The sequence below is a fragment of the Staurois parvus genome, unplaced genomic scaffold (genome assembly GCF_062004578.1).
Source record: "Staurois parvus isolate SC_StPar_1 unplaced genomic scaffold, SC_StPar_1.0 ptg000525l, whole genome shotgun sequence".
NCBI lineage: Eukaryota > Metazoa > Chordata > Amphibia > Anura > Ranidae > Staurois > Staurois parvus.
In genome coordinates, this window is record NW_028318321.1 from 5,012,589 (window position 1) to 5,023,199 (window position 10,611).

Genomic DNA, 10,611 nt, shown 5'->3' on the forward strand with positions numbered 1-10,611 from the left:
AACAGAGGGTACCAAGGGACAGGAGGAACAAGAGTGCCAGCAGATGTTGATAGGAAAACTTGCAGAAGGAGATGCAGCCCCAAAGAAACTGGCCATCAGGTCAGGAACAGTAAATCAATAGTCTAGCCCAGGTTAAAGGGACACTCCACTTGTGCTGCAGGTTCAAGATGTGTGGCTTGTCAGAGCTCTCAGCACACTTAAGGCAGGCATTCAAACAGGACAGGAAGCAAGGATCAGAGACAGAAGTGTGGTTACAGGAATAGCCAGGGATATCAACAGGCGGGCAGCAAGGTACCATATAATGAGCAGAGCCATAGTCAGGAACAGAGCTGGGTCAGGAGCATAATCCAAGTTTAGGTCAGGAGAAAGCTGGGTCAGCAACAAGGTATCATACAGGTTAAACCCAGGACACAGGGAAAAGCTTAAGATCAGTCAGCACAGAATACAGGCATCAGCATCCTTTTGTTGCCAATAGTATTTGCACATGTGCGCATTCTTGCACGCATGCGTATGCCTGATCACCGTTCTGTGGGAAACACCATGGATATGCACATATCTGTGCATATGCATAACCAGACATTTCACATGGATTCTCTGACACTGCCATTTGAAGACAGTGGCCTGTCAGGAGAGCTGAGAGTTCCTGCTGGAAATTGCATCCCTTGTGAGGGGGATTCCTTGTCCAAGGACTAGGAAAGTGGGGAGTCTGGGAGACCAGGAGAGCGTCTGGGAGACTGAGAAAGCTGAGTCAGCTAGCGGGTCCAGGGGGCAGGAAGAAATCTGGAAGTCTCTGTAAGAGGCAGAAGACACAAGGGGCTGGAGAATACCATTTAGAGTCAAAGAATGGGCCTTTGCAGTGAAATACTGCAACCAAGGCTGAGTGAGCCAGAAGAAGCCAGAAGAAGGTTGGGGAGACCAAAGAGAGCAGCGGTGATCCTAACAAGAGAGCAAGGAGGCTTGGTGTTTTCTGTGATCTGTTGTTTGTTGGAGAAGATCCCTGTGTGGCATGCACTTCACTAAAAAAATGTATCTATTATTGAGTCTAATCACACCTGTGTTTAAGCGGCATGTATAAAGCCTCATAACTGCCCTTCAATGCCTGCAATACATACTAGCACCATATGCTCTTAACTTGCAGGGAGAAGATTTTTTTTTTGCATTTTACTTTCACTTTAAAAGCAACTAGAAAATTTATGGTGTGTTAGTGAAGCATTTATAAAGTATTATCTGGGCATTGGGGAAGAGACAGTGGAGGTCCCAGAATGCACTGGGAAATAATGGGGAACTAGGACCGAGCAGCTCCAGCCACTTCCTGTTTGTACGGAGCAGCTGTATGGCAGCACCATTTGCTTCTGTGTGAATCAACCAGCCAGCAATACTAACAGTGCCAGGCAGGAGCAGAAGCTTTGAGCATTACTGTCAGTGGCAAAGCTACTTGTTTCAGCAAAGTTGGGCTGGACCAAGCAAAATGTCAACGAGATCAAAGTATATGAATCCATCTTGTAGAGAATTTACAAATATTTCTGCTATCACACCACAACCTAACCATGCCTCAAAGTAGATCTTTTCCTCGGCATCACTTCCCCTCAGGGGCGGACTGACCATTTGGAAACTCGGGCACTGCCCGAGGGCCTGGGGTCAGTAGGGGGCCCCATGAGATGCCCCTGGTACCTTTTTCATAGGCTTTTTTGAGTTTGGGCAAGTACACAGGGGCCCCATGAGTTGTCAGTCCGCCCATGCTTCCCCTTTAAGCACATCCCACTTAAGGTTGCCGCCTTTTCTTCAAGCCATACCCAAATACTTTAGCGGCACGTGGCAATTTTTTTTTTTTTTGTAGTATGTAAAAGACCTGGGACAACCTTGGATGAACCGAGGAAAGTATTAATTCGCTGCGCATAGCACATAATACTATATGAATAGCGGTGAAAACCTCCAATGCATTCCAAAATGTGTTGTGCAAATGTCAAACTTATAAAGTCCTTTTGAGTTTGATATTATAATTTTGAAATGGATTGGAGGTTTCCACCACTGTTCACATAGTATTCTGTGTATCAAGATTTCACAGTATATATGTTTGAATAAGATTGGAGTGTAATAATACTTGGATAACCCTTGGGGGTTTCCACGATCATTCACAATTATTTTTTCACACATGAATTAATAGAATTAACTGCATTTACTCTTTTTTTTGTTTTAGATCAGAGTTCACTTATATCAGCACCCCCCCCCCCCCCAGTCCTTAGGTCCTTAGAGACCAACTGTTAGTCTCTAAGAGGGTGATAATATATGGGGATATTGATATAATGGGTGTCTCTAAAAAGGGAAGAAGGGGAGGGGCTGATATAAGGAAACTCTAATCTAATGGGGGTCTCTAAAGGGGGGTGCTGATATAAGGAGGTTATGATATAATGGGGGCTCTCTAAGGGGGGTGCTAACTGTTGATCTAATGGTTGGTCACCAACCATTAGATCGCCAGTAAGCACCCCCTGTCCCTTAGAGATCCACCATTAGCTCAGAGTCCCCATATATCAGCACCTCCCCTTTAGTGACCCCCATTAAATCAGAGTCTCTTTATATTAGCACTTCCCCCCTTAGAGACCTCTATTAGATCAGGGAAACCCACTCATATCAGTGCCCCTTGCCCTTAAAGACCCCCATTAGAGCCAGAGTTTGGGGATGAAGGCAAGCACTGCACTGCTGTACCATCAATACACAGGAATCCTCACTGGTGAACTCACTCACTGAGAGCACCCCCAGAAACTTGCTTCAGGACTGGCTCTATGTTCAAGACAGAGATGTAACAGCTCTACTACTCTAGTGCTAATTTCACTGTGGGGGGGGGGGGGGGAGGCAGGGAAGTGGCCAGACTGGGACAAAAAATAGGTCGAGGCATTTTAGACTGAGCAGCCCAATTTTTTTTAAATCAAATTACAAATAATTTCAACTACGGGCTTACTGTGCACTTTAATAATATAATGTGGGACTAAAAAGAAAACATGATTGCGATTGGTTGGCAGATGTTACAGCATATCATTACCACTCACTGATTAGTTGCTAGAGGTTACTGCACATCATCACTGCTCACTAACTGGTTGCTAGAGGATACTGCACATTTTAACCACTCACTGATTGGTTGCTAGAGGATACTGCACAGAATTACCATTCACTGATAGGTTGCTAGAGGTTACTGCACATCATTAGGTTACTGAACATTATTACCACTCACCCATCACTTAGTGCCATAACCCCAACCAGCTCTCCATAGCCGTTCCCATTACCCCCCTGTACTCTTCATAGCCTTGCCCACAACACCCTGCTCTAGTCTCAATAGTCCTGCTCACAAAGCTCCCTCTCCATAGCCTCACCCCAAAATGCCACTTAGCTCTTCATAGGCCCATCCCCAAATGCCACTCAGCTCTTCATAGCCCCTCCCACAAAGTTCCCTCTACTCTCCATAATGCCACCCCCAATTTTCACTCTGCTCTTCATAAGGATACCACCAAAGCCCTCTAATTTCAATAGTCCTCACCTCAGCTCCCTCCCATCACCAGGACCCCTTTGTCCGCTCTCTGTGCCTGGTGTGTCCCCAGAGATGAAGTCTACAGTGCGGGTATTCCCCATAACTCCCTTTCCCCCTTGCCCCATATCGTCTGCCTCTCACTGGTTACCCCGGCCGCTGACAGGGTTTAACAACAGCTATAGACAGACAGGGGAGAAGGTCCTACCTGGTCCTGGCCAGCTGGGCTCACCATGGCTCTCAGCGCTGTTGGCTGCCTCTCCCACTCTGCTCTCTGCTCCTACCCTGCAACCTCCCAAGTCTCAAACATACAGGCTACATGGCATGGGCGGGGTCAGAGCATCAGTGAAAATTCCCGGCCCCACCCATCCCTTGCTCACAGAGGAATAATACAGCACTACCTGTCTCCCGTATACCACATCACTCCACATCACTCTGCAGTGCCAATGGGGCCCTGCTTGTTGGGACAAATGCCCATTGTGCCCTATGGCCAGTCCAGGCCTGGATTGGAGTTATGTGTATTCAGATTTCAGGTGGACTGAAACCCAGATCCATGTATCAAAACCCAGATTGTCTGGGTCAAAACTGAACAGGTGGCAACCTTAGTCCCACTAGAAAAGCAACACTTTCATTGGCAGTTATCAAGATGAAAGCTTTTTCTACGCTTCATAAACACAATGAAAACATGTCATAAATGCCTTAATGAGCATTACTTCCTTCTTCATAATCAACATACGTGCGAACTAGCCCAAAGACACAATTTCAGAAGGCCTAAAAAAATTTACCAACTGGCCTTATGTGTGTGAAAACACAGAACTAGGCTTGGAGGTTGGCTGCTACCATAATGTACTATGTTCTAAAATGTATAGATGAAATACTGTGTAGTGTTTGAAGATGTGATAAACAGATATCTGAATGGCATACAAGCACTTTGGAAAAATTGAAAGCGTATGCCAAGGCAACATACTGCAGTACTGTTAGTAGCCTTTTGCATGCTACCTTCAGTCTGTTAGTATAGGATCTCTGTCTGTAATCTTCAGTTTACCATTGTTGTCCAGGAATCTGCAGAAAATGCCATCTTTGTTAAGGCAGTGAATGCCTTGATTCTTCATACAGTTTTTACTGGTTGTTAACAAATGTTATAGTCCTGTGAAGGCTTTCTAAAGAGTCTGGTACTGGAAGAAATATAGAAAAAATGCAAAACAAAATAAGCTTTTCATCAATAGGCAGACCTAAGCATACATTGTACTTCTGCAGTAAATCCTGTCCTAGTTGGCAGCACTAGCAATAATCAGACAATGACAGAATAAAATAATGTGCCCTTTCCTTCGTGACCAAGCACAAATGCTTGCAGGCACAACAGGATGTCAATGGTTCAGCACTGCTGTTACTTTTTTAGGCCAGGTCAGGGTCTATTAAAATGCTAGTGTAGCTAGTTATGATATTAAAGATTCCTGCATTCACATGCATACAGTACATGCATATTACTTACCGTAACTGTTGGGGAACCATCACCAAATATGCCGGCAAATAGCATGGCAGGAAATAAGGCTGGCCACACATCAGCCAGCAGGCTGATCACAAAAATAAATAAAAACTGAACGGATTCCACTATCCACATAAGTAAGGTGGATGGACGAAAGGAATCCTCCATGCTTTGCCATTGTATTCTGACAGTGAGGACTTCTCCGCTGTCAGAATACTCTGCTCAGGAGTCAGGACTGATCAAGGGAACATTTTTTAACAAGCTGGTTCAAGAGGATATGATCGTTAGAGGTAATTTAAATAAATGTGTTGCGCTGTTCAAAATATTCGTTCACTAAAGTGCATAAATAAATCCATAAAGTGTACAATAATTCATAACAGCAATAAAGTACACAATAACTCATTGAGTTACGCCTTGAAGAGCATAATAGCATTACTGCTAAGACTCCACCCGATGCGTTTCATCCCAAAGGACGTCGTCACTGGGGCAACGGCAATAGCGGTGAAGCTCAGCAAAGAGGAATATATAGGCTAATGTTACGGTCCACCAGAGGGTGTTTAACCACACCAGTACACTGGATGTAAATGATGGCCAACGTACGGCCACCATACTCTTAAGACCATTAGTTACTGCCGCCATTTTTTAAAAGATCATAGAAACAGACAACTAAATAAAGAAATATATAAATAAACCTTGTAAAAATAATCATATATGTTGCGCTCTATAGTATAATTCTAAATTCCTAAACCTTATCACCATGTATTATTCAACATGTGAAATACAAAATTAATTAAAACACAATAAATAAAATGTGCTGAAAAAGTGCTTCAAACAGTGCAGAACTGTGTGAAAGTGCATATCAAAACATAATAGTCCACTCTGTGCTTTCAATATTAGCAATGTGCAACACTGTGCCGTGATCCACAAGAATGGGGGCGATGTGACTGCTATAAGGATCCACAGAATAGAGAGTTGTAATTTCTGCCGTGTGGGCTGCAGTACCACACGGCAGAAATTACAACTCTCTCTATTCTCTGGATCCTTTTAGCAGTCACATCGCCCCCATTCTTTTGAATATTATAGTGGTGACCATGTAACCTAGCTGTTTTGCCAACATATTGAATCAAGCAAGTACTGCTGACAACCGTGAAGGATGATGGCAGGAATCTAAAGGGATATAACCATTCCTATCTGTTTTTTTTTTTAAAGTACAAGTAGACACGGCATTATACCGAGAGGTGGAGTCGGCTACTAAATCAGCACAGTAAGAGGGATATCTGTTCCCCTATCCACCCATTAAGGAAGAGTGGTTTTGGAGAGGAGAGAGGGAGATCCCTAGTGGGAGGAAGCTGGCACTACAATACATCCATCTACAGGAGGATCATATCTGTTCTATATGGAAAATACCACCTAGTCCTATAAGGACAAAAAGCGTTATTAGCCATACTAACAGTTTGGCTAACACAGGAGGTGAGCGGACACCCATTATTTGACACAGAGAGTGGATCACGGCACAGTGTTGCACATTGCTAATATTGAAAGCACAGAGTGGACTATTATGTTTTGATATGCACTTTCACACAGTTCTACACTGTTTGAAGCTTTTTTTCAGCACGTTTTATTTATTGTGTTTTAATTAATTTTGTATTTCACATGTTGAATAATACATGGTGATAAGGTTTAGGAATTTAGAATTATACTATAGAGCGCAACATATATGATTATTTTTACAATTTTTATGCACTATGTATGAGTAGGTATATGGTGTTGCTGCACTATTAATTTATAATAATAACTATTAAGGTTATTCAATTGATTATTTATTAATTACTTCTTAATTAGGGAATATCACATTATAGCTCACAAGTATTTTCACTTTATATAAATAAACCTACTCCCAGTTAAATTTAATCCAAGGAAGATTCAAAAAACCAGTAAGGTTGGAAAAAATATTACATCTAGATATACTTACAAAAACAAAAAAAACAAACAAATTAACCACTTCTCCTGACGATTTACCCCCTGTCCTGACCAGGCCACTTTTTGCATTACGGCACTGCTTTATTTTAACTGACAATTACGCGGTCATGCAACGTTACACCCAAATGAAATTTACGTCAATTTTTTCACACAAATTGAGATTTCTTTCGGTGGTATTTGATCACCTGTGTGTTTTTTATTTTTTGCGCTATTAAAAAAAAAAGACTGACAATTTTGAGAAAAAAACAATATTTTTGACTTTTTGCTATTAAACATGTCTAGTAAAAAAATAAAATTTTGTAAAATTTAGGCCAAAATGTATTCTGCTACATGTCTTTGCTAAAACAAATCCCAATAAATTTATTGGTTTATGTGAAAGTTACAGCGTTTACAAATGGCAGTATATACAGTATACTGGGATTTATTTTTTTTATTTTTAGTAGTAATGGCTGCGATCAGCGACTTATAGCGGGACTGCAGCAGGCATTCTGACACTGGGGGGAACTGGCTTGGTGTCACTGACATCCCCAGTGACACCAATACAGTGATCAGTGCTAAAAAAAAGCACTGACACTGTACTAATGGCACTGGGCATGAAGGGGTTAACATGAGGGGCGATCAAAGGGTTAACTGTGTGCTGTTTTACTAAGTGCTGTGTCAGTGTGTTTCCCTGTAAGCACAGTGATTTGCATGTCTGTGCTCTGCAAAGCCATGCAAAGCAGTGTGCACCAGCTGACAGGGACAAACAAACAGTTCTCCTCCTAGATGGAGATGCTTGGCAATCACCGGGCGCCAGCGAGTAATCACCGGCCGGGACCCAGTGATTGACAGCCATGGCTGCAAATGGTGGTGAGGGTAGGGCACTTGCACATAGGACAAGGGGGCACTCTTTACATCTGGAGGAAAATGTATTTAATCTCCAAACATGGAAAGGTTTCTTCACAGTGAGATCTGTGAAAATGTGGAATAGACTCCCTCAAGAGTTGGTTCTGGCCAACTCAGTGGATTGCTTTAAAAAAGGCCTGGATTCTTTCTTAGATACACAGAATATAACTGGATACTAACATTTATAGGTCAAGTTGATCCAGGGAATATCCGATCGCCTCTCGGGGGATCAGGAAGGATTTTTTCCCCCTGCAGGAGCAAATTGGGTCATGCTTTGTTGGGTTTTTTGCCTTCCTCTGGATCAGCTATGGTTGTAGGATTATAACTTTTTTTTTATGGTTGAACTGGATGGACTTTTGTATTTTCAGCCAGACTAACTATGTAACTATGACACCAAAAGAGTACATTTTCCCGGGGAGCACCGAAGATGGCTTCCTTCTCCCAGTGGGCCAGGAAAAGAGAACCGCCTTGCGCCAGTCATTTCCTTATATGGTGAGCAGGAGGCGGTTAAAGCCTATATAGAGAAATGAGGGGTGGGGTGTAGGAGCTGGGAAAGCACAGACAGGAAGCAGACACTTCCAAAAGAGAAGAGGGCTGTGAAGTGCAAGGAGGGAGGGGGCTGTGCCAGGGAATTGACTCTTTTGGAGTAGTCAAATTTTCTAGTACATTTTCTGCAAATTGCAAATTAATTTAAAATCTAGTTTATGAAAAGGAAAAAAAATACACTGCAAGTAAGCCTTTAAAGTACTTGATTTTTCTGTCTGTACATATCTTTTTAAATTGAAGACAGGGTCTCTTTAAAGCAATAACATTCAGAAACACTTTTCCTGTTGTGTGTAGAATTAAGCAGGTATGGATATCACATTGGCACATCACAGCTTGGTGGAATTCTATTTTATTCAGCCCCCACACATGACTGAGCTTTACTTTTCAGCTAAGCCTTTTGTATCACCATCTGAAGTGACCTATATATTACTAGAGGGTGCAGAGTACATAAATACCATACCTTCCTAGTGGATTCTCCATAGAAATATATGAAAGATTCTTGTTATCCACTAACACCAAAGGCTCAGCTAAAAGCAGGTAGCATCTGTGATAGCTCTGCTGGTGATGGGGACAGAGATCCCCATCATAGACCCCTCAGATGAACAGACCTACCCTGCTCCATGGTAAAATATATTTTAAAGGTTTATATATCTTGGTTTGATTTTAAAATGCATTTTATTATTTACCTTAGAAAACGAAAGCTGGCCAGAGAGAGGTCAGTTTAGAAATGTAAAATGCTGCTGCAATCATTATATTAGACAGGCATATGTCAGATTTAGGTGTTAGTGACAGAAAGAAAATGACAAATTACACAGAGAACAATACAAATAATTGTACAATAGTAACAACACTGTCACATACCGTCATAATGATGATATATAGTATTCCATCTTGGGATATGGATATGTAATACATCATGGAGAGATAAATCCAATTCCTTGCCTTTTGATAAATATTACAACTTGCCTGTATTTGTAATAAAGCTAGTTTTAATCTAGAGGAATTTAAAAATCGGAGCAGCATCTTATGTACCTTCCACAATACTGATTACTGTGAGGTAGCCTGCCTATAGATAATTTTTTTTTATTCAGCCAGCAGACGGATAGAAGCAGGGGCGGACTGACCATTTGGAAACTCGGGCACTGCCTGAGGGCCTGGGGTCAGTAGGGGCCCCATGAGATGCCCCTGGTACCTTTTTCATAGGCTTTTTTGAGTTTGGGCAAGGACACAGGGGACCCATGATCCTCTATTGCCCGGGGCCCCATGAGTTGTCAGTCCGCCCCTGAATAGAAGCAATCCCCCCCTGCTATGCCATTGTATTCTGACAGGAGGACTGCTCCACTATAAAAATACACTGATCAACAGCTGCAGCCACTAATCGACAAAAGTTTTGCAACATTCCCATTCCAGAGAAGTCCAGGAGGAGGAGATGGATTTCTGCTGAGTGGGAACAGCCATAGATGGATTGAAATTCGATCCATCTATGGCCAGCTTTAACCCCCTCACTGCCAGGTCCACACATTGCATGAATGTGACCACCCAACTCCTGCCTATTAGATGGAAGCAGTTGGGTATCTCCGACGGTGCCCGATTGCTTTCACACATCCCAGTAATGTGCGCTACCACCATATATCTTAGGCTCTGCATGCTCATTTGCGGGACTGGGATCAGCATATAGGATACTGCCAGGTAGGGGGGAGGGAGCTGAGTGAACATTCGTTCCCACCCCTTGTTGCTGATCCGGAAGTAACATATAAAACTTCACTTCCATGTTCCCCTGTCAGTTTCCCTAGCTGGCATGGTCGGAATGAATGTAATGCAGATCTGCTTTGCATTACATTCAGTGGAGCACTGGGGAGACATCCAGGGTCTTTTAGACCCCAGATGTCTCATTGAAGAGAACCGATCACCAAAAGATCATCACATAAGTGACTTTTTGTCCCATACGTGATAAAAACATTTAAAGTAAAAAAAGTTATACCCAAGCACATAACCCCCCCCCACAGTTTTTTTAGGTACCCCCCCATATACTCACATACGAAGGTAAAAGCATGCATCGGAGGTGCCTATACATGAAAAAGTTGATTGCGATACACGTTACATATCACCACGCTTAATTGAATGAGAGCAATAATTTTAGCACCGGGTCTCCTCCGTGACACTAAACTGATGACCTTTAGGGGGCTTTTAAAGCATA